Raw genomic sequence first — 23,635 nt, 5'->3', positions numbered from 1 at the left:
GATTGGACTCTGATATTTATGGGGTCCTGTCTGCAGGTCATGGCTTGTATATTCTTATCCTGCCACAATGCATTATGGGGCCTTCTCTACTCTATTTACATTTTTCTTTGTTTCTCAAACTCATTCATCACTGAACTCTATAGAAACTGGTTTGGAATAGCAAAATAACAGCTTGGAAATTGGACACAGCTTTATCTTTTAAAAATATATTTTAAAATATAGAAGCAGTATGGAGGTGAATGATAGGATGGTAGAAAATACAGATCAGTAGAATGAAGAGAATACAAACATTAAGTATCATCATCTTCTTGCAGTTGTATCTATGAACTACATTGAATCTTTCTGTTTGCATTAATATCACATAAACATGAGAATTGATGAGAAATATGTTGTGGTAATTATCACGCATTTGCTGCGACCTTCAGAATTTAATGTATTAATAAATTCCTTAAAAAATATTGTAAATACCTAGAGACCAAACAGTCAATATACATATTTACAGATCATTTTTATGGCCTCTGGGACACACACACACACACACACACATATACATGAGAAAGCTTCGAAAAATTGATGGAAAATGCACACTATCCCTTTAATTCCATTTTCCCATGACTTTTTAAAGTCCTTTTGTATATCATACATAATTTTTTCAGGTGATCTGCTTTTTTTAGTTGCTCTATTTTATTAATTGCTGTTACTCTCTTATTGTGCTGAATTTATAAATTAAACTTTAGCATGTATATGCAAGATAAAAAATATACATAGGTTTGGTACTCTCTGGAGTTTCAGATATCCACTTGGGTCTTGAACTGTATCCCCCACACATGATAGAGGACTAGTGTCTATAAAACTGTGATTTAAAACAATGTCAACCTTGTCTAGAAGGCAACCCCAGAGACCTGACCATTCAGTTGATCAAGACTTGAATTATGTACCCCTGCCTTCCACATGTTTCACCAAATGCAGCTGTCCATGTAACTCCTTTGGGAAGTCATGGAACTGCATCAGATGTTCAACATGTGAAATAGAAGCAACTTGAAAGAATGAATAATGATCCATTAGGGTTTGGACCCCAAGCATATGAATGTGGGACTTGATAGCCACATAGAGGAAATGGACTGCACGAGCAGAAACCAAAAACACAGGGGGCCAAGCCACGTCTGTTGCTTTTGGTGGCCTGGGTTCCAGAGGCTTTCATTGAGTCCTGTGAAGATGACGATGATGGAACAGTTTCCATGTGGGAACATGAGGCAAGGCACATGGGCAAAGTTGCTTGTGTAGCCAAGAGCTAGAGTGCAGCATGGTAGCAGGCAGAAGAGCATTATTTAGCGTTTTCAAGCAATACAGAGATGCAATAGTTATGTAAAGGTTGAGCAGATGATGAAATCTCTCCCTTGATAGAGACGTTTAACGTGGCTACTAGGGCCACATCTTCAAGTGCCTTTGCAGGTTGCAGTTGCAAAACAAGAGAGTAGAACAGACTAAAGAGAAATGATGGGTGCTGTAGTGCAACTGTGATGGAACTGACAACTTGGAATGTGAACACATTAAGATGATCCCCCAGAAGTGCCCCGAAGTAATTGGATCAGACTTTACAAAGGACTGCATGAGTAGATGAACTCAGTGATTGAAATTAACATTGATGCAGATATTATGAATCCCATTCATTTTCACATAAGGGTAAGCCCTGGAAGATTTAGTTTACAGATAACTAATGGTAGAACCAGAAGTGTACCTGGTGAGTCTCATGGTTCATGGCCCTTAACCTGTACCCAAAATCCCATTTTGCTTGTGTTTATGACACCGTCAAGACAATACCCATTTGTGGTCTCAGACTCCTAAATTGTGGAGCATTATTATGGGTTACACTGTGGAGGTGGGAAGCCTCTCAACGAGGACATAATCATGGGAAGAGCCAGTTGTATTCTTCCACTCACCCTTTGCTGGCTCGCTTATCTCTTTGCAGGTATTGATCACTGCTAGGGGAAGAGGCTGTATATTCAACCCCTTCTGTCCAAGAGAAGAGATTTATCTAAGTACATGTAATGGAAAGTGGCAGGGAGAGGGGAAATATTGCCAGGAATGAGCAACATTTGATGAGACAGTGATGTCTGGAGGAGCCTGTGACAAAAAAAGAGAAAAGTCAGAGCACTGTCTCTCTCTAGTACACGGGCAGCAGCACCTCTAGGTGATGTATGGCGATACAGGCCACCGAATGCTACCTTTCTAACCTGGGCTGCGTCAGGCTTTCACGAACAAGCAGATTTATTGTATTGTCACTGGTGCATCACCAAGCAGAGAGGTTGTAAGGGATTATGGGTAATAGACTTTTTTTTTTTTCTAGTTGAAGCCAAGAAACTACCTCCTTTATCTCTGCAAGCAGGGGGCTCACAGACAGAACGAATTGGAATTCATATACACATTGATGATGTTCTGTCTTCCCAAGTTGTTATAGTGTGTGTTTGATGTTTGTTGTTACAATAAGAACAGGAAAAAATGACAAATACCATCATCTCTACTTTGTGAAGAACAAACTTGATCTCTGGTCCTTTCTGCTGTTCCCATGTTTTTTTAAAATTGCCAATAATAATATTTTCATAATTATGAGCTAACAAACATGCCAGGGACTTCTTTTCATAACAACAAACTACAACTGGGGAAGGAGCTTGTCAAGGTCAAGTTATATGTAAGGTCCTCTGGTGCATTGTGAAGTAGGCAGCTTGCCTGTAGTAGACTTCAATGTTAATTCCCTTCAGTAGTGTAATTTTCACCATTAGAAAATTTTCTCTACTGTTATCTCATACAAATGTGCAGGGATATGTGGAAGAATGACTGCAGAAGTACCTTTTAGAAATAATAAATTGGAGCCCTGCACTGCGGCTCACTAGGCTAATCTTCCACCTGTGGTGCTGGCATACCAGGTTCTAGTCCCAGTTGGGGCGCTGGATTCTGTCCCGGTTGCTCCTCTTCCAGGCCAGCTCTCTGCTGTGGCCCAGGAAGGCAGTGGAGGATGGCCCAAGTCCTTGGGCCCTGCACCCGCATGGGAGACCAGGAGGAAGCACCTGGCTCCTGGCTTCGGATTGGCACAGTGCGCCGGCCGTAGCGGTCATTTGGGGGGTGAACCAACAGAAGGAAGACCCTTCTCTTTGTCTCTCTCTCACTGTCTAATTCTGCCTGTCAAAAAAAAAAAAAAGATAAATTGGAAACAACCTAAACATTTGTCAATTAGGGGTTTGATTAAACAAATTGTGGGCAACCCCATCATGAAATTTTTCTCTGCATTAAAATAATTAGTGTGCAGTGAAAAAAGCAAACTATAGAAGAGTTTGTGAGTTATGATTCAATTTTTAAAATATATACATGAATGTATGTGTATATGCTGATATATACCTAGAATATTTCTAGAAATTCATAAAACTCAGAACTATAATTCTTCTGGAAAATGCAACAAAGGGTGGTTGTGGAGGTGGAAATTAGATATTATTGTGCAAAGTGGAAAAACATTACCAACATGTTTTATGTATGTAAATTTTAAACACACTCAAAACTAAAAGGCAACATGTAATTCAATCAGCTTTCAGAATTTTTTTAAACACAAAGAGATGGGCACATCCTCTTCGTGTGATCTCAGTAAGGTTTCTCTTCCCTCTTTTTACCTTCAGTTTGATTTTCAGCCACTGCAAACTACGTCAAAGAAGAGGGAAAAATAAACTGAGTAAAGCTAGTTGTTCAGAATTGTGAGAAAACACCTAGAATGGCAGGAAAAATTCTGGTGTCAGCCTTTAACCCAGGGGAATGTCCTGTCTACTCTTGAGTGCCCTTTCTGCTGGGCTGTTTCTGTGTGAAGCTATGAACAATCCTCTTTTGTACTGACTCATGATCATTGCAACCCTACTCCACTTCCAAGAAACAGAGGGCAGGGGTCTTCGTGGCAGTGTTTCCTGTGCAAAGCTGCTGTCCCTGTTCTTGCAGGTGACAAGGAGCCAGACTGCTTCAGAAGAGCATCTCCAGCTCCGGGAAGGACTTTGAGCTGAGCAACCACACATCCTCATGTGTCACTCACTCTTTGATACTGCATTTTTTAAAAAAAAAATCTGTTCACAAAGCCTATAATACCTGGTGAAGCTGAACTGTTTTTGATTGAATAACCATTTGATTAAATTGATCACATTTCCACTTCACTGGCATTGTGGAGCATTTCCTATGAATCAGGCCCTGGTAGACATTTTCATGATGATGAAAGTTTATGTCCTTTTGAAATTTACAATCCAGATGGAGGAGTATGATACAATCCCCAAATTACAATAGAGGGTATTAATTACAGTGAATTGAGTGGGTACAAGACATAGTCAGTGGGAAACACACACACTGGTATTTATAACTGGAAAACACGTGTTCACTTGAATTTATTAACAAGGTTGAAGGAATCTACAACACAGAATTGCAAGCATTCTGAGGACCATCTCTACAGTGTTGTAAAAACAAAACCTAATGGTGGGGGCAGTTGTCTTGGGGGGAAACAAACAACTGTAGGAAGTTGTGACTTCCTATTTATGAATGCATCTGCCTTTGTTCTGGAGTGGATCTCTGCTTCGCCATTAACGTTGCCATAAGAAATGAATGCATTCAATAGTAGTTTTCCAAATCAGTTGAGAAAATTCTTTTTGTTTTGTTTTGTTTTAGAATGAGCAGAGCCAGATTTATCAAACATACTGTGGACAGTTCAGCTAGAAACAAACTACAGCTCTCAAAAAAATCTTTCCTACCAAATATTGTATAAGAAACAATTAAATTTGTAACTTCAGAAAAGCTTCTTAGGGAATTTTGGAGCAAAACATAGCAGCTATTAATGAATTAAAGAGTGTTGACATCATGAAAAACCACTGGTTCTTCCTCCCATTCTAAAGTCATCAACACCTGTCAGTTGCATTCACTTTTAAATTATACCACTATGGACAAGTCACATGGAGAAACTATAGACCTATGCTAATTACGTATTAAAATACAGTCTATGCAACAGATTAAAATGAACAGAATAAATCCGTGTGTATCTCTTAGTTATTTTTATTCGACTGCCTGCTTTAACATGTACCACCCACGTTTAGTTTAGCAGTACAGTAAGAGGAATGCAATAGATAATGCTAGAACTATATCCAGCTATAAAAAAGAGAGAAATAAACACGAAAAGAGGCCAAACATTGTGTGACTTTTCTTTGGTCCTGCAGTTTGATATTTGAGGCCCTACAGAATGTGAACCATTTCTAGCCTTCCAGGAGGCTTTGGAGTTAGCCTCACGCCATCTGCTGGATTGTAACAGGGTTTGCATATGCGCTAGGACAGAATGCTGGAAAGACACTCAAGTTCACATTGAACATCTTTTGCTACTAGCCATGGTAGAGTGTCCCACCCCTCAATCCTGTAGTATTTTCCTTTGAACGTGCTTTGTCTTTACTCCTAGACAGACTGACTAAATTAAGAAAATTCCATTTGTTCTTCAAATCTGATGTGAATTAATCATGGCCTTGGCCAACCAATGAGACTGAGGTGGCAGTGGGTGAATTCAGAGACCTGAGTGCCCCTCATTCGCTTGTTTGGATGCTGATGCTGTAAGCAGGGAAAAAAATACACAGATAAGCTGAGCCACTAGTGTCTTGCTTTCTTTTCTTGTGTTCTGTTAAATATCTTATGAATAAAGGTGTCCGCATGATGTTTACTCTGACAAATGAGCTCTGTCCAATATAAGAAAGAAGGAGATGTTTTGGTAAAGGAAAAAGGAATTGATAAAACAATGAGCATTAGAAACACTTGGTTTGTAGAAAGATCAACACATGAAATGGTGACTGACAATTTCTTTATTATTCTAGACTAGATTGATTTTGAGATCAAATAACTGCTGAAATATCTTATGAAATTCTGTCAGAATTGGGATGAATTCCAAGATGGCTTCACTGTCACATATAGAAAGAAAAGAAACAAAGCTGCAGAAAAATACCTCAAAGACATTCTCTCATTGGATGGACATGTGAGGTCTTATTGGTCATGGGTTAACTACCCACCATATTTTAGATTTTGAAATTGCTGAAGCATTCACATAGGAAATTAATGTAGTCACTATTCATGGTAAAGATTTTGCAATCATTTCCTTCTTTATCTTTTTGCCATTTCGTGGACATTGTGGTGCTTGTGGTAGGATGTTACCAGCATTTCTGACAACACTTTAAGCCTAAAATACTGCAGTACTTCCCAACGGATGAACCAGTCCCCTTTTAGCAAGTTAGGGAAAAAAATGAATCCGAGACATTGAGTCACTGTCATACAAATTGTGGGGGCTCAGAGGAAGCACAAAGTCAGGCAGAGAGCCAGCATTTTGTTCTCTGACGTCTAGGATACCAGGTCAGCGGGCATGCCACCTGGGGGTGGGAGCAAAGGGCCAGAGAGGAGGGACACGCGGAACTGACAGCAGTTGTCCAAGAACGGATCTGCTAAGTCCCACACTTCCTTCTTGTCTGTCACTGGTGCTGGCCACTTTAACAGCTGCACATGACAAGAGCATGGCAGCTGTAACAAAACAGAACCTGGCCTGTCAGGAAATGTGGCCTGTTTTTATTTTACCTCAAAACTGGGGCTGGTGAGAGGAGCCTTCCCAACGTCTCTCTATCTCTCAGCTGCTTGGCTCCAGAAAAGACTGGGTTTTAGGTGACTGGGGAAGGAATAGAAAATCTGTTTTTGGAGGTGGGTGTTTAGCCTAGCAGTTAAAACAGTGGTTAAGACACCTACCTCTTCTGTCAGAGAACCTGGCTTTGCTACTCAGCTCCAGCACCTGACTTTCTATTAACGCAGACTTGGGAGGACAGCAATGACGGTTCAAGTATTTGGATCCCTGCCACTCACCTGGGAGACCTTGACGGAATTCCTGGCTTCTGGCTTCAACCTGTTCCAGCCACAGCTGTTGTAGGCATTTGAGCAATTAATCAGTGTATGGGAGCTCTATCTGTCTGTCCCTCTGCCTCTCAGATTGACAAGAGAGAAAATAAAATAGGTGCTTGAATAACTGTGGGTGAAAATTCTGGAATGAGGTCACTTTTAAAAGGCATTGATTAGTACAAGAGTCGTTGACTTATTTAGGAGAGTGCTAGCAATGGAGTAAAGTGTATGGAGTAAGTTCTATCATCACCAAGAACAGAGTTGCTAGTGACAGCTTTTTATGTATAATCTCATACCCAAGAGGGTTCCTTGTTTTTACCAACAAGTGATGAGATGGAAATTTGTCCCTTCCATCATCTGCTGTATGTAGTCAACCTGTATTGTTTGCAGATTCTGTATGTGGGAATGCTGTGTATTTGTGAATGTTGGGAAATAGGGACATCTACATCAGTTTCCCACATGCTACATTATAACATTTGTGAGGTCCTCTTAGGCTTCAGAGGCAGTAGCTTAAGAATTTGTAAGCTGTGGTCAATAGGAAGCCTGGCACAGCCTCTTCTTACTTCCCCCGCCTGGTTCCAGAGGTATTCACTGGTAATGACAGAGGCTTGGTTGGTACGCGGGCCTCTGCGACAGAAAACAGACACTGGGATGTTCTCTTCTTGATGGCTGTGACGGGTACTCTAGAGCTTGTCCCTGGGAAAGTCAGCAAGGGCAGATCTGGTGCAGTGTCGGGTCCACGAGGGATCCAGTCTCTTCTGCCTGATTCGAGGTCATGATCTTTATGTCTTCAGAGCTCTGCTTCTTCAAGACACAAACCCAGAAGAGTCACCCATCAACTCTTAGATGTCTCTTCAAGATGTTTCACCTAGCCTTCACCTCCAGCCTTCTCCATCACCCTCTAGTTTTCTTTCTTTGCTCCAGTTGCAAAGGCTGCTAGTTGGTCATACTTCCCTGGGTCTTTACATGCCTGGAGAGCCTTTATTTCATTTAGCTCTCTGTTCATTTGTTGCCACTTGAGAGGGTTTCCTTAAAAGCTCCATCGCTGTCCTATTCCACTGTTTTCTCCACTTTTAAATATTGCTCCTAAGTATGATATTATATGGTTAATTTAAAAATTGTCTCCACCTTACCAGACCAACCTCATGGGGATGTAAATGTGTTATTCATCTCTTTATTCTCTGCCTACTCTACAGATGCTTGGTGTATGGTAAGTCCTCAATAAAATATACTGAATAAATAATTGTCCATAAAGCATTCTTTGGAAGTCCCTTTGTCCTTTATCACTTTCATTCACCTAGAAGAGGGAATCTAAAATTTGATGTAAAAAAATCACTTTAGGTTGCACTAATATGTGATTCATTTTACAGCACATTCTACTTGGGGCCGACATTGTGGCATAGAGGATTAAGATGCTGCCAGTGATGCTGGCATCCCATCTGAGCACCAGCTCATGTCCTGGTTGCTCTGCTTCCAATCCATCTCCCTAATAATGCACCTGGAAAATCAGCAGAAGATAGCCCAAGTATTTGGATCCCTGCCATCTATGCAGGAAACCCAGATGGAAATCCAGGCTTCTGCTTTGGCCTGACTCAGCCCAGTTCATTTCATCTATTTAGGGAGTGAATCAACAGAAGGAAGATCTTGCTCTCACTCTGTCTTTCCCTCTCTCTCTGTAACTCTGCTTTTCAAGTAAATAAATACATCCCTCAAAAAGGAACATGGTTTACTTAAAATTAATAGTAAGATACTAGCACATACCAAGGGCACATCTGTTAATGCTTCCTGGGGTAATCACTTACTACAGAAGGGTCTTGTAGAATGGGTAGTAACTCCATATAGACACTTTGGCATTAGAGGTACTTTGAGAGGACACAGTGTTATCAGGAAGTAAGAACAGCATGAACAAAGCAAGTTATATTTTCAGGGAACTGGAAGCAACTCCAGGTAACTCGAGATAAGGACACACAGGGGGATGTGGAGAGAGATGAAGGTGGAAAGAGAGAGGCAAGTCTTGAATAGCTTTGCCTGTTAATACAAAGTACCCTCAATTTAACTTCAAAGAAATGAGAAAATCAAAGGCTTCTAAATGAGGAAATAGTATACTCATTTCTGTGTTTTAGAGAGATAATACCAGCGGCTAGTGCTATATGTGTTGGAAAATTATGTTGGAATTGGCTAGGAAAGTTAGGAAGCCTCAGGGACATACAGATGAGCATGGGGGTGGTGGTCTTGAGGGAGAGAAAATGAGTGATTTCCCTTAAATAGTATGAGCAGGAGTTGGAGTGAGTTTGGATGTAAAATACTTGGCTATAAACAACTGACTTAATAGTTGTCCTTTCCTTTGGGTGCAGGACCTCACTGGACAAGGAAATACTTCAGAATGGGGAAACCGTAGTGCCTAGTCTTGAGCAATAAGCAATGGGAATACAGAAAACCAACCTTTAACTGACCAGATCCAAAGCCACAGAACAGAGATGATCCGCCAGTTGGTTACTTTCTTTGGGATGGATTTATAAAGCAGAGTTACAGGATATTTCCAACAGAAGATAAGAAACTTAACCGCATTGAGAGAGATTTGAAACAAACAACAAAGAAGAAAAGCGATTCAAACATGCAGTTGTGTTAGATAATCATACTTCCTGATTTCATCTTCATTAAGATAATTAATGTTAGGAATACCTCCTTGGAGCTAGCCAGGATGATCTTATGATTTCTTCCTAACTCACTCAGATGTAACAAGAGAATTGAAACCTCAATCCCAAGCATTTAAAAATACCAAAAAAAGGAATAGAGCCTTCTTTGGTAAGGGGCAAGCAAGCAAATGGAAATAGTGTCAGTGACCTCCACCCTCACTCTGTTCTGCTCCTCTCCCCTGGCCAGACACTCTCACATTCAGGGCCCTTTCTGCTGGAATGCATGAGAATGGTGAGTGATGCAGGCTTCCTGGCACCTCCTTGGCTGAGACTCAGCACAGTTAAGTGTCCTTGCCAAGAATCCTGCCCATGGGGCAAAGGGAGGGGCATGAAGAGCCAACCAAGCTGAGATTCTGTACACATGTTCATAGCAGTCAACTGCAGCAGTCTCCATTTGTGACCTAAAAAGTTCCCATCGTCAGCTTCTGAATATCAGAAAAATGGGTAACTCTCTCAGTCCTGTATTCACTCTTGAGAGCTGCTCAGAGAAGTCGGAACTAACTGAGTTATCTAATGCAGGAGGACCAAATTGAATAAGACTTAGGAATACTATGCTCCTCCTATTTATATGGCTGGTTTGAATTTATCCCTCCAAAAGTTTAAACACAGACTTGATATACAGAAAATAAATTTAATAAGATTTATCCTTCTATTTTACATCGTCCATGGTGTGATCACTGATTCTTTAGAAAATGTGTCCCCATTGTTAGACTGACTTTAACTTTCCTTTTCTTGCCTCCCCAATTGAGATTGTCAAAAATGAAATCTCGAGAAAGGCTCTGCACAGTTATTAACTTTTGCTTGCATTTTTGGAAGGCCAAATACAACATGTAAAGTGATGAAGGCCTTCAGCTTCAGCTCTCTCAGAAAAGTGTTCAAATCACAAAACACATGGATGCCCAGTTAACTGTTAGATTCAGTGATTTCCAAGACAATGTCTGTCATCTTTGCCTTCAAACAATATGCTCAAGTTGCCAAATAGTAATCAAATAAATCTTTAGGAATTGATCCTCCTTAATCTATTTATTATTTTTCTAATTAAGGTTTTGTGTTTTTTCTTTTGTGATACATCAGTCAGCCATGTTTGGATAGCCTCAGAGACTTTGGAAAATCTTCTGCTTACACATAAATGAGCACATCCATAGTTGGCCACTTTCATGATCTAGTGTATACTTTGCAGTCCCTGTGACTACATCTGCTTAGCTAGTAGGACATAAGTTGATTTCAAATGATATAGGTACGTTGTTCTTAGGGGATGTAGATCATGAGATTGACTATAGACCTATGGCTTAGAAAAATAGAGGACTGAGTTATATCAATAGGATGATGGGTATGTTTGTCTGATTGGCATCTGAGCATATTAGTAGATGAGAATTATTTTATATGTGATTCCATTTCTGTAAGTCTTGAGTTATGATGAGTTTAGGACAATGAATATCATGCACTAGGGGAAGAATAGGATGAGGCCCATATGTTTCCCATGAAGCATACTGTTAAGTATGGTTATAGACTTTGATACATTAAACTGTAGTAATGATTCGGGGGATAATAATTATTATTATCCCCAAAAGAGGGATATATAAGGAGCTGTGAAAAGATAATAATTCTTAGCAAAGTGAATAGGAAAGGCATTATGGAGGATGTGGCATTGGAACAAGGCTTCTAAAGGCAAGGGAGTGAGAATTAAGGCTGACGGAGCAGCACAATTATCATACTCAGGTCACAGACAATGAAGGGCTGAAAGGGGCCACTGGGAATGGAGAAAATCATTGCTGTATTCGAGGAACATTCTATAGTTGTATGGAGCTGGTGTGTAGGGTACCCATGACTAGACTTTTTATCTTATTTGAGAGGAAATCTTAAACCACTGGTGGGTGTCAAGAATGGCAAAGATAGAGTCAAAAGTATAACTGTAGTTAGCTTAATATTGTATAATTCCATTTGTCTATTCAGGAAGCTCTACTGGTAACACTGACTAATTTTCTGGTCCTTAGTGATTCTATGAGAAGGTCTAGTTTCATAAGATTGTTTGATATTTCCTTCAGGTTTTTTAATTGCATGACTAACTGCTCTCCAAGGTTGGACGTATAACCACTGGTGGTTGTTCTTGTCCATCAGCAAGGTTCACTAAATTGCAGGGAATTGGTTCATGGATATTTTTATTAAGTTTCTCTTATTGCATTGGGAAGGTTGGCAGCAAGAATAGATGCTTTTGGCTGAAATGTAATGGTTAATTTTGCTCCCTCTGCAGGATATCTGTTACTACTGCTTTATAGATTCCCTCTGTGTTACTTTTGGTTGAATTGTGGGCTGAGAAGACATTTATCAAATAAAGAACTGCAAATTTGGAAGGTTCCTGGGGCTGTTTTATTGTGCAATGGGCAATGGTTTGAGTCCTGGCTTCTCCACTTTTGATCCAGCTCCCTGCTAATGAACAGGTGAAACCAGAAGACAATGGTGCAAGTACTTGGGTCCCTGTCACTCACATGAAAAACCTGGATGAAGTTTCTGGCTCTTGGCTTCCACCTGGCACAGCCCCAGGGATTGCAGCCATTTGAGGAGTGAACCAGTGGATGGAGGAGCCTTCTCTCCTTTGCCTCTTTCTCTGTGATTCTGCCTTATAAAGACATAAATATTTTTTAAAAATTGGAAGGTCCCATGTGTTTCCAATGTATTTTTTATAAGGATGACAGTAGGAATGATGTCCTTTCTGTATAGAGATCAGTTTACTTTAATAAGAACATTAAAAAATACATGTCATTGAGAATGCAAATAGAAAATGAAACTATTCCTCACTAAAGCCATACAGCTTTAGGGCCAGGGAAAAGAACAAACTCATAATATTGCCAATCAAACATTGCAAGACTAAATCAGGACTGTGATTATGAGGCCCTTTGCTAAGATTTTTGAAACCACTGCACAGTATATCATTTTACACAGACAAAAACATCCCTAAGAAAGATTCAAATATTTGATTTACAGAAACTGGAAACTTCCAGAGTCTCTTTAGTCCAGTCTCTAAACAGAGGGGTGTGTCCTGAAAGTAATTATGAGTGTGGCTTTTGCAAAGGGCCACAATGTTTGAAACTAACAAGGTTTCTCCAAGAACTGCATTGGAGAAAGCACAGCCAGCTCACCTTGGAAGACTGAAAGCACTTATGGTATGAAAAGGTCTTAGACTCCTGATACCACAAAGTGGAAATCACATTGGGGAAATTGCTCAGTATCCAGAAATGGCCTGTCCATTGATGCCCTCTCCTGAAATGGCAGGGGAAGGTGGTGGAAAAGGAAGACACACCCCGTGGGCAGAGTCCTGGGAGCAACCCAGTGGGGTCATCACTTTCAGGAGCAGAAACAGGGTTCCAAGAAGAAACATCTCCCCTTGGACGAGTGGGGTTTGCAGTGTGTGACCAGCGGACTGAAGAATAGCTATGAAGCCGTCACTGGTCTGTGCCTCCCAGTCGTCCCCTTTTCTAGCGGGAATATTTGTGACTTAGGACGACTGTTCCATCTCCATGGAGCAGTTTGTGTTGGGCAAATAGCTTGTTCTTTTTATGAGGTGGTGTCTGCATCAGGAAGCACATTCAGATGACATAGATCACAACTTGTGGCTGGAAAACGGATTGTCTGCTGTTTCAAGCATCCAGTGACCTTTTGCTTTTCTTTTTGTATTTAGTAGGACAAATTATCCCAGCTTTCTTTGCTTCTAAAAAAGTCCTGACCAAGACACAAACTTCAAATTGGCCTCTGAATACTGAAATAGTGAAATTGTGAGCAAACATGTAAACAGCAAGATTATAACCGAACACATACGCTTAACTCATTATCTTTAATTTACATTACAGCCAAAGGCTTAATGCTCTACTAAATAAAGAGTTCAACAAGGAAAAAACCGTAGTATTATTCAATATCTACTATCAAAACATTTTTTTTCAACATTTACCTGGACTGATTCCCCATCCATTGCGCCAGTTAAGGCTGCTAATTCCCTTTTGTGAAAGGAGGGCCAACCAATCCTTTTCATAGACCCTTGTTCTGGGGGTGCCAGGCTCTGAATTCAGCCTGGTGGACCCCATGTTAGATGGCATTACTCGCAAAATGCCTGTCACAAAAGAACTGCTCTATCAACACTGACTTCCTTCCTTGTTTTCTCAGCCTTTCCTCTCACCCTTTTTAACTCCTCACCCAGCTCCATTCAGAGCTAGCATAATCACTGATTTAGGGCAGAAGGGCTTCTCTCCAAACATCAGGCTCTTAGGCTCACTCTGCTCATCACTTGTTATGATTTCTGCTTTCAGAATTACCTTTAGGATATGCTTTTAATAGAAATTTTACTTTTTCCACATCCTACATTCATCACAGAGTGATTTAGTTTCTCTCCATGTGGCTGCCACTGCAGGTTTTTTTACTGAAATGGAATCAGCTTGTTTCTCTTCTAAAGGTGGGGTGTGCCTCTGTGTGGAGATGAGACAGATGTGGGTGTTTGGTTCTAACCCCGCCAACTCAAAGAACAACCTCATGGCTAGGGCCAGAGCTGAGAATAGAACCCTTCCCACTGGGCAAAGATGTGGGTGCTTGGACACTTTGTGTCCTGTGTTGTTAAAGCTGACCCCTGGTGGTAGCAGCCCAGGGTCATACTTTTCCTGTTCCATGCCTCCTATGGCCTCTGCAGGCTGAAAAATTGCACTTAATCATTGCAGGAAACCAGAAACAAGCAGACCAAGTTCTGTATTTTGCAGAGGGAAAAGCTATTTCTCAAAGAGATTAGATCAGTTTTCCCAAGGTCATAAGGGTGGTGCTTTTCACTACCTAGCTCAGTACCTGCAGTGCCTAGTGTGTAACATAGGACCTTGCTATGCAAAGTCTGAACTGCAGGCCAGCTGCACTGGCAGCTCCTTGTTAGCAACACAGACTCACAGGCCCCACCCCATAATATTACATTTATTTATAAGGGGTGGGGAGAGAAAGAGAGAGAGAGAGAAAAGATAGAAAGAGAGAGAGAGAGATCATTCCCCAAAAGCCTGCAATAGCCAGGGTGGGCCAAGATGAAGCCAGGAGCCAGGAACAACATCTTGGTAATCCATGTGGGTGATAGGTGTCAAAATTCTAGTGTCTTTACCTGTTTCTTCCTGGGGTGTGCATTAGCAGGAAGCTGGAGTCAGGAACAGAGCCAGGGTTCAGACTCAGGAACTCTGATCAGGGATCTGGGCATCTCAACCTGTATCTTAACTGTTATACTAAATATCTACCCAAGAATCTTCATTTTGAGGATCTTTAGATGATTTCAATGCACATGAGGGTTTGAAAAACATGGAGATATGACATAACCTGTGGTAATAAGTAAAAGCATGAGAGAGTATGAAAGAATATTTAAAAATATAAACAATACGTCAGAAAGCTCTGATGACAGCAATTAGAAGATCAAGAAGAAGAAACCAGGAGGGTGGAAGAAAGGCGACATGCACAGAGAAGCCCAGAAGTCTTCCTTGACATGAAATCTCCAATTGAAAGGGTTCATCGCACACTCAGAATAAAGGGAACAACAGCTTATACTAGATAAATGGCAGACATATGTCCAATCACTTAGAATAAGGGGGAAAAGCTTCAATCTTCCAGAGAGAAGAAACAGACTAACAATGGAACGAGAAGAAGCTATATACGTACAAGAAAAAAAATGTAATATTATAAAAGTCCCGAGGGAAAATACATTTGCACCAATCATTTGATATCCATTGAATCCATTATTCAAAGAGAAGAGCAAAGTAAACATGTTTTCAGACACAGAAGTTGATTGAGTCAAGATTCCCAGTGGCAAAGCATAGAATTGTTTAGCAAATGGAAGCAGGAAGGACTTATCAAAGGACTTTAGGTGGCCCGCAGAACCTCTGGGCAGGCGGAGAATGAAGGTAGCAGGCTACACAGCAGGTAATGAAGCAGCCAGGGGCAGAAGCCCTTACCCAAGTCACTGACACAGCCAGTAAGCCCCAATACTGTGTCCGCTTGCTGTTCAGCCACTATGATGCTAAGAACTGGACACAGAGAACAGTGCTACCGCTTCCCAGAGGAATCAGCGGCCTCTGTCGGGCTTGTCAGGACATCGGCTTTCTCTGCTCTTGGCTGTATCTTGTGATTGTACATTGTTCTCTAAGCCTCCAAGGGCAGAACCTAGTTGGCAGAACTGAGGTTCCATGGCAACACCCAGTTCCTGGGAGTTTGGAAACATTTTTCAGGATGAAAAGACTGTAAAGAGCAGAAGAATCAGAAATGAGTGAGCCAGACCACAGTAGCAGATGAAGTTTTGAAAATTTGATACACAAAATCAAAAGGGAGGAAATGTAAACATATTGGTAACCATAATAAATGTTACCGTGTTAAGCTTATCCATTTAAAAAACAGAGTCACAGATTTAAAAATCAAACCCCAGAGGTTTCCAAATATGGATGATCCCCAAATTAAGACAGTTCAAATGAGGATGTTTTGGGTTTATGATGCCTGAAAACAGCAGGCATGCAGTAGAAACCATACTTCAAACTTTGAATTACGTCATTTTCCCAGGCCAGGGCTATGTGCTATGTGGGGTGTTGCTTGCTTGAGACATGGGGGAGTGGCAGCCGGTGCAGCTCCCAGGCAGTCCCGCGATCCTGCAGGAAAGAAGCCCATACTGTACAGGACACTGTGCACCAAGCTAGAATGTTCTGTAGGTTAGGTGTAGCACAGGCAGTTTGACACATTTTCAACTTTAGATGAGTTTCTCAGGGCATAATCCAGTAACAAGTGAAGGAGGATCTGTAAATGGGTATTTAAAGAGGTGTGAAGCAACTGGTATGAAAAGAAAGTGTGTATATTTATTGAAAGAGCAGACAAACTCCAGATAAAAAACACTAAATGGGGAAAATTGGATAGTTTACATAATTACAAGGAATAATCTAGTAAACGTATTTGACCATTTATAATCTATATTGTTGGCGGTTTCCATAATTATTTCTTACTTTAAAAATACTTCATAGAAAATAATAGCACCAAAGGCTCAAATGAAAAAATGGAATTCATGTCTAGCATTGAAGAAATTAAAAAAATTTCTGTTTGGAGGAATGTGTAATTAGGGGGCAGACACCCAGCATGTGAATGCAGGAAGGGAAAAACCACACAGCAAATAGAACAGACTCAGAGAGGAGCACTGTAGATGCTCATACAAAATGTTCAAATGCAGCCAAGCTGGCCCAAGAAAACTGAGTCTCTCAGAGGAGATAACATGACTTAGGTGGTACAGGAAGGGGACTTATTTAGTGTGAAGAAATAAAATCAGGGGCTGGCTCTGTGGCTCAATAGGTTAATCCTCCGCCTGTGGTGCCAGCATCCCATATGGATGCCGGTTCTAGTCCCGGCTGCTCCTCTTCCAATCTAGCTCTCTGCTATGGCCCGGGAAAGCGGTAGAAGATGGCCCAAGTCCTTGGGCCCCTGCACCCACATGGGAGACCTGGAAGAAAAACCTGGCTCCTGGCTTCGAATCAGCGCCACTCTGGCCATTGTGGCCACTTGGGGAGTGAACCAACAAACAGAAGACCTTTCTCTCTCTCTCTCTCACTGTCTGTAACTCTACCTCTCAAATAAATAAATAAAATCTTTAAATAGAAAAATTGATTAGTGATATAAGTTGGAGCCATTCACCTACAAGAGCTCTAGTTATCATTGCTTTCAAGTCTCCTCTCAGCGTTTTGACAATGTGAATCTAAACATTAAATATGATTCTCTTGGGAGGTAGCAATTCCCCTTGCAAGAGCTTTTTCCAAATGAGTTAATAATTTGCTATGATTCAGGTACCCACAATATACTTGGCACATATCAACATAAAAATCAAACTGGATAAGAATGGCCTTTGTAGCATAATTTATGAAAGGATTTCAGCTCATAGTACAAATAAAAACAGCTTTTTTTCAAAGATAGTCTAATTTAATAATGTCTCTGTCAGATTAGCAGCAGGTGCAATAAATCTTTGGTGGAGAGAAGATTGGAGGGAGAGTCCCCCTTTCTTCTAAACTGTGCATGAAACTCACTGAATTAGCTAATCCGTAGGGGCTTTTGTTTAATACATCTGAAAAAATTTTGTGGAGAAAGAACCAGAAGATATGCTGTCTTCACACTGTTTTCAGCTGCTATTGTTACTGTAGTCTCCACTAGTGACTGGAAATCAGTCTCTGCAGCACCTAGTAGCAACCCATACTGTTATGATGACACCTGTGCCAGTTCACATTCCTGCCCATGCCCCATGACTTTTAGAAGGAGATCTGTTTGCACAGCATTATTTCCAGTAAAGAGTGTTCCATGTCAAAGATTAATACAATTTACCTCTAGCCACTGGGACTGTGGATGGTTTCATTTTTCTCTTGCTTATCTGCAATTATAAATTTTTCTATAAGAAGGATTACTTGTATTAATTTTTAAGCCAGGAAAAGCTTCCTTAATAGTGAAATTCCTCTTCTAGAAATGATGAAGAAAAGATTAGGGGTGGGTGTTTACCCTAACAGTTAAGACACCTATGTTGCACCTCAGAGGGCCTGGGTTCCAGTCCCAAATCCAAACTTTGATTCCAGCTTCCACCAGTGCAGGCTATGGGAGGCAGCAAGTGTTGGTTCAAGTAACTGGATTCCTACCGATGTCAGAAGGTAGCTAGCAAAGAAGAGCTGAGGATTGCCAGCACCTGTGCTGCAACCTCCCCGGAGCTACTGTCTCTGGGTGCATTGACCAAACCCCACCCCCTTCCCTGCAGGCTGTTGCTGTCAAGGTTTGCTGCTTAAGAACCACGATGGCTATAGTTACCTAATTCAGCTTGCAGGTTCCTCCCCTCAGTGCTTAAGCTCTGCCCCAAACTCTGCTCTCTTTCAATATTCAGTTAAGCCTTGCTACAGACACATGCCCTGTGCCCCCTGGATCCTATAGAAGGATGGCCCAAACCCTCTCAGTGGCAGCCCTTTCTCTTCTGAGCTTGCCTGCACTTGTTTCTGAGCGTATACTTTTGCTCATGTAGATCGCATGCTTTTTTAATCTATGCCTCTTGAATTCTTTCTGTCAATAAAAAAATCCCAAGCCAGATCTAGCCAGGGACCTACTGCATACTGACACCCCTGTGGAAGACCTGGTTTGCATTCTGGTTCGCTTCTCCCAGTGCTCAACCCTGGCCCTTGTAGAAAGTTGGGTGAGGGAGAAAAGCAGTAGGTGGGAAATTAAGTTTGTCTCTGCCTCTCAAAAAATTGAAAAAAACCAAACGGCTAGGCAGGGATATCCATCTTAAAAGTGAGCTTGCATTTTGGCATTCTGGTTCCCTTCTTCCAATGCTCAATTCCAGGCCCTTGCAGAAACTTGAGAGAGGAGGGAAAACTAGCAGATGGGAAATCTAAATTTGTCTCTGCCTCTCAAAAATTAAGACTAGGCCTGGATAGTCATCTTACAGGTGCGATCAAGCTCTGCCTTTGTGAGCTAATCTTAAGTAGGCTCAGATTTTGTGGCTGGAACATGGCCCTACATTCTGGGAGGAGTTTACAGATTAGTAGCAGATGCTAGTGCAATGCACATGGCTACATTCACTTGCTGTGGGAATGTGGAATGATGACTTGAACCTCTGGGTGTGGTGGCTTCTAAGTGTGGTGGTTTCAATCTCTGAACACTTGTGGGTTTTATAGAGAGGAAGCGAGGCATGGGGTACAGATGCAACATTGAAGCTGGTCTCCCTTGGATGGTGATTCATTCCACCAGTTACTTACCATGTGACTTGGATTAACTCTGCTTTCATGGCTGTCTCCACCTCCAGCTAGGGAACCTTAATCCCTAACTTGCAATGTAAACAACCCAGCAGAGAGACTGCCACTGGAAATCCTTGCTCTCAGTAGGGCTGGGTCTAGTCCATGTCGCTTCCGTTCAGCGCTTTCTCTAATGGGTTTTGGGAGAATGGAATTGAAGAGATGTCTGCTCCTGATTTGGCCCATACTGCATGTTGCTTCTCCACTATCTCCTGATAGTTGTCTGCCTTGTCGTTGTCTCCAGAAAGTTCTCACATAGGACACTCCTATCCCCGCTCCTCAGAGCCTCTTTAACTTAAAGCTGCTGTGTCCAACAGACACTGATTGGGGAGGAACTTGGGGAACCCAGTAATGCGGCAGAACATGAACACCTGTCATCACTCTGAAAAGAATGCCTGGTCCCTGTTGCTGCAAGATTTCTCTCATTTTCTCCCCCCATAGATTATTTTGTTGCCATGTTAAGGGGCTTCCTTTCAGTTGTTAACCCTTTTCCTGTCTCTCCAGTTGCCTGGGAACAAACTTGGTTTCTTCATTACACAAACCAATCCAGTCTAATTTAAATTAAGCTCCTGATCTGTCTTTGTATCCCTGAAAACCCCTAGTGACTTCACCAAATAGCTTATCCTGAAATCAATTCTTTATTTCTCCCAGAATATAGATATTGAGGCAGAAATTCTTTTAAATCAATGTTCGTCTGTTCTCTTGAGGTAACTATTGTTAGTTCTCACACACTGAAGTAGACTTTTGAGAACAAGCAACTTGAAAACAAGTCAGCAAACCAGCCGCATTCTTCCTAAGCTATTTCCCTAACTATCTACACCTTGAGGTGAAACCACAGACTCCCTGAGCTTTAACATTTGTTTCTCCATTTATTTCTCCGTTGATTTTTCTTTGTATAGCACCTTGCAGTACGTTCACAAAAGAGCTAAGTGAATTTGGTTTGATAACTTCCCAAGGTCTCATTGGTACCAAGCTTGAAAGATTAAACCAAGCTAAATGCAAAGTAGAAGCTCTGTTTCAAAGGAAAATGTTGGTGAGGAAGGGGAGGGAGAGCGTTTACTTGGAGTAGTATTGGCAAGGCTTGGAAACAGCTGATAAACACTGTAGGGAAAACAATATTGAAGTCCTCCTTTTAACTGTTCATCCAGCTAGTGTTGGGTGACTTAAATGTCAGGTTTGCAGCAACTGGAGACTCTGTTTTAGCAGTGCTGGGATGGAAAGAGGAAATTCATTGGTAAAGACTTGTGCTATTGGATGCCGGTCTCTGAAGGAGCCGGGGAAACACACTGAGCCCCAGATGGCTCCAGAGTCAGGATTATGCTGTTTCTCAATTAGCAGGCCTGAGAGTAATCATGATCCCTTGACATAAAGGAAAAAGTTTTCTAAGGAATACTGCCCGGATGAAAAGGTGCATGAAATGGAAATGTGTTGAAAATGCAGTGACAGAACTTGAGTCAAATTAGTGTTTTTACTCAATGAGAATATTGGCAAGCAACTAGTAAATAGTTAGACCAAGATTATCTACTTAGAGCAGAGCAAGGGGAGGGGAGTGCTGGTGGCTTACTCCCCTAAGTGCTTGCAACAGGCTAAGAGTTGAGAATTCCTACCGGGTCTCTCAGATTCATACCTGGGCCATCATCTGTTGCCTTCCAGGCACACTAGGAGGAAGTTGGATAAGAGGCTTCATGTTGTGAGGTTCCAAACTCCCTACATACTCGTCAATACTAGCTAATTTTTTTCTGATAGTAGGCATTCTAAAGGGTGTGAGGTGGCATGATGCCATCATTTTGACTTGCATTTCTCTACTGATTAAAGATGAGCATATAATAAAATCTTAAAACTTTGCTACCAAATTGTCCTCCAGAAACAGACATTACCATGTGAACTCAGTTGGAGTACTCGCACCCCACTACCTGGAGAGTCTGTCATTCTTGCTGATTCCTGACATTATTTACTTTTTTTTGAGTTAAAATTTCACCTTGAGGTGTCTCTAAGAAATGAAAAAATGGGGGGGCTGGCGCCATGGCTCACTTGGTTAATCCTCCGCCTGCAGTGCCGGCATCCCATATGGACGCCGGGTTCTAGTCCTAGTTGCTCCTCTTCCAGTCTGGCTTTCTGCTGCGACCAGGGAAGGCAGTGGAGGATGGCCCAAGTGCTTGGGCCCCTGCACCTGTGCGGGAGACCAAGTGGAAGCACCTGGCTCCTGGCTTCGGATTGGCGTAGCTCCGGCTGTGGCGGCCATTTAGAGGGTGAACCAATGGAAGGAAGACCTTTCTCTCTGTCTCCCTCTCTCACTGTCTAACTCTATCTGTCAACAACAACAACAAAAAAATGAAAACATGGGAGAACTATTTTGGGCAGTGACCAGTAGAAAACAGTTGAAGGACTAGAAGAATCTAAGTTTGATACAAGAGCCCAGACACGAAACTCAACAATGGCAAGGAACTGTCGTGGTGGAGGAGTTAGGTGAAGAAAGAGACTAAGAAAACTGTAAGGGAAAGATTTGTGACGACAGCCACATGGACACAGAAGAGGACAACTAAAAACTCACCAACACCAGCAGACAGCAGGTAAGGGAGGCCAAGCTACAAATCTAAAAATGAATAGGTATTGTATGCTGTTTCTCTGCAGTTGCTTACAGTGTTAACTTATTTTACTTCATAGTCAACTTTTATGAAATACTAATAAAAGGAAGATATTTGAACTAAAAAATTGCTTTGTGCAGCAGAGTGCCAAGCCACAATTATCTGCAATGAGATATATTTAGCTATATTGGAAACACAATATTATTGGATTATTGGGTGTTATATGGGGATATTCATAATGAGTTGAAGCCTTTGGCAGCGTTTAATGAGGTTTCCTATCTTTTCTTCCCTCATTCAGCTGTTAATAACACCAACAGGGCTCATTGCTTCTTTCCATGGGCTGGCAACAAGCGGCTGTTGGAAAAGAGAGCTGTGAGGCCACTCCAGTGGAAGTGCTGCCGAGGATCATCTCTGGATTCCGTCGCGTTGCTTCTGCTTTGCTGTCCTGTGGGCTCAGTCACACACGGTAACAGTGGATTCCTTTTTGCTGTGACAGTATGCCAGCTAAGTACTATGCAGCATTCCAGGGAAAACATACATGTTCTGAGATGTTTTCCTCAGGACTTCTCAGAGTTTAGCCTTGTTGGACGCACCTTTAAATACAGTCTAGGATTAGAGAACTTAAATATCTGGACATCAATTGGGTTCTGTGTATCCATTTCTCCTGGTAAGAAAGTAAGCTACATTTATAAAACACTTACATTTCTCCTTGAAGGCTTCTGAGCCATTTGACTAGAGGCATGCATAGGCTCTTAGCTGTTGACTGCATGAAGCAGGAGGTAAATAGAATGGCCTGTTTGGGGCTACAGGAGTTTAACATTTCAGTGAAATGAAGCCTAATGGATACAAAGCAACATCTGAGCAAAATGTGTAATGATTGCAAAGAAACAGAGAATCCCACTCTTGTTTTCTGTGTTAACACCATAAACTGCCTAATCGTTTGTTCTTCATAATTTGCACCACATATTCTAGGGTGAAAACATGCCACATTCTTTCCCTAGAACGATTAATATAACCACAGGTAGCTCACATGTTTGTAATTGTCCCTATCTTCTACAGTTCTTTCCCATTAAGTGACCACAACCTCACTGATTTTAGCCTTTTGCTAAAGGTGAGGAAACTGTTATCTTTTGGCTTTCAGAACCCTAGGTTTTTTTTTTTTTTTTTTTTTTTTTTCTAAATTGGAGGTGATTCCTTAAATCCTATCTTTGCATGTAAACACCTACCATTCACCCCAACTGAAGTCTGCCTTAGATTCTCAGAAAATTGTGGGGAATGCTGAACAGGAGAATTTTTTTTTTTTTTTTTTTTAAGGCAGACACCCTTCTATGCGCTGGTTTAGTCCTCAACTGCTCACAAAGTCTGCAGGGCTGAAGCCAAGAGTCACAGCTTAATCCAGGTTCATACATGGGTAGCAGAGGCCCAATTACCCATGCTATCTGCACTGACTCCCAGAGTCTACGGTAGCAGAAAGCTGGAATCAGGAACTGGGCCCAGGAATCAAACCCAGGTATTCCTTGAGGGAATGCACTCAGCAGCCTGTGTCTCAACTCCTGGGCTGAATGAGTGCTCCTGGAACGGTACTTTTGAGTAACTTTCTCCTACGCCATAGATCTCTTTTCAGCACAACTCT

Source organism: Lepus europaeus, chromosome 20 (assembly GCF_033115175.1).
Source record: "Lepus europaeus isolate LE1 chromosome 20, mLepTim1.pri, whole genome shotgun sequence".
NCBI lineage: Eukaryota > Metazoa > Chordata > Mammalia > Lagomorpha > Leporidae > Lepus > Lepus europaeus.
Note: the sequence above shows the minus strand (reverse complement) of the source record.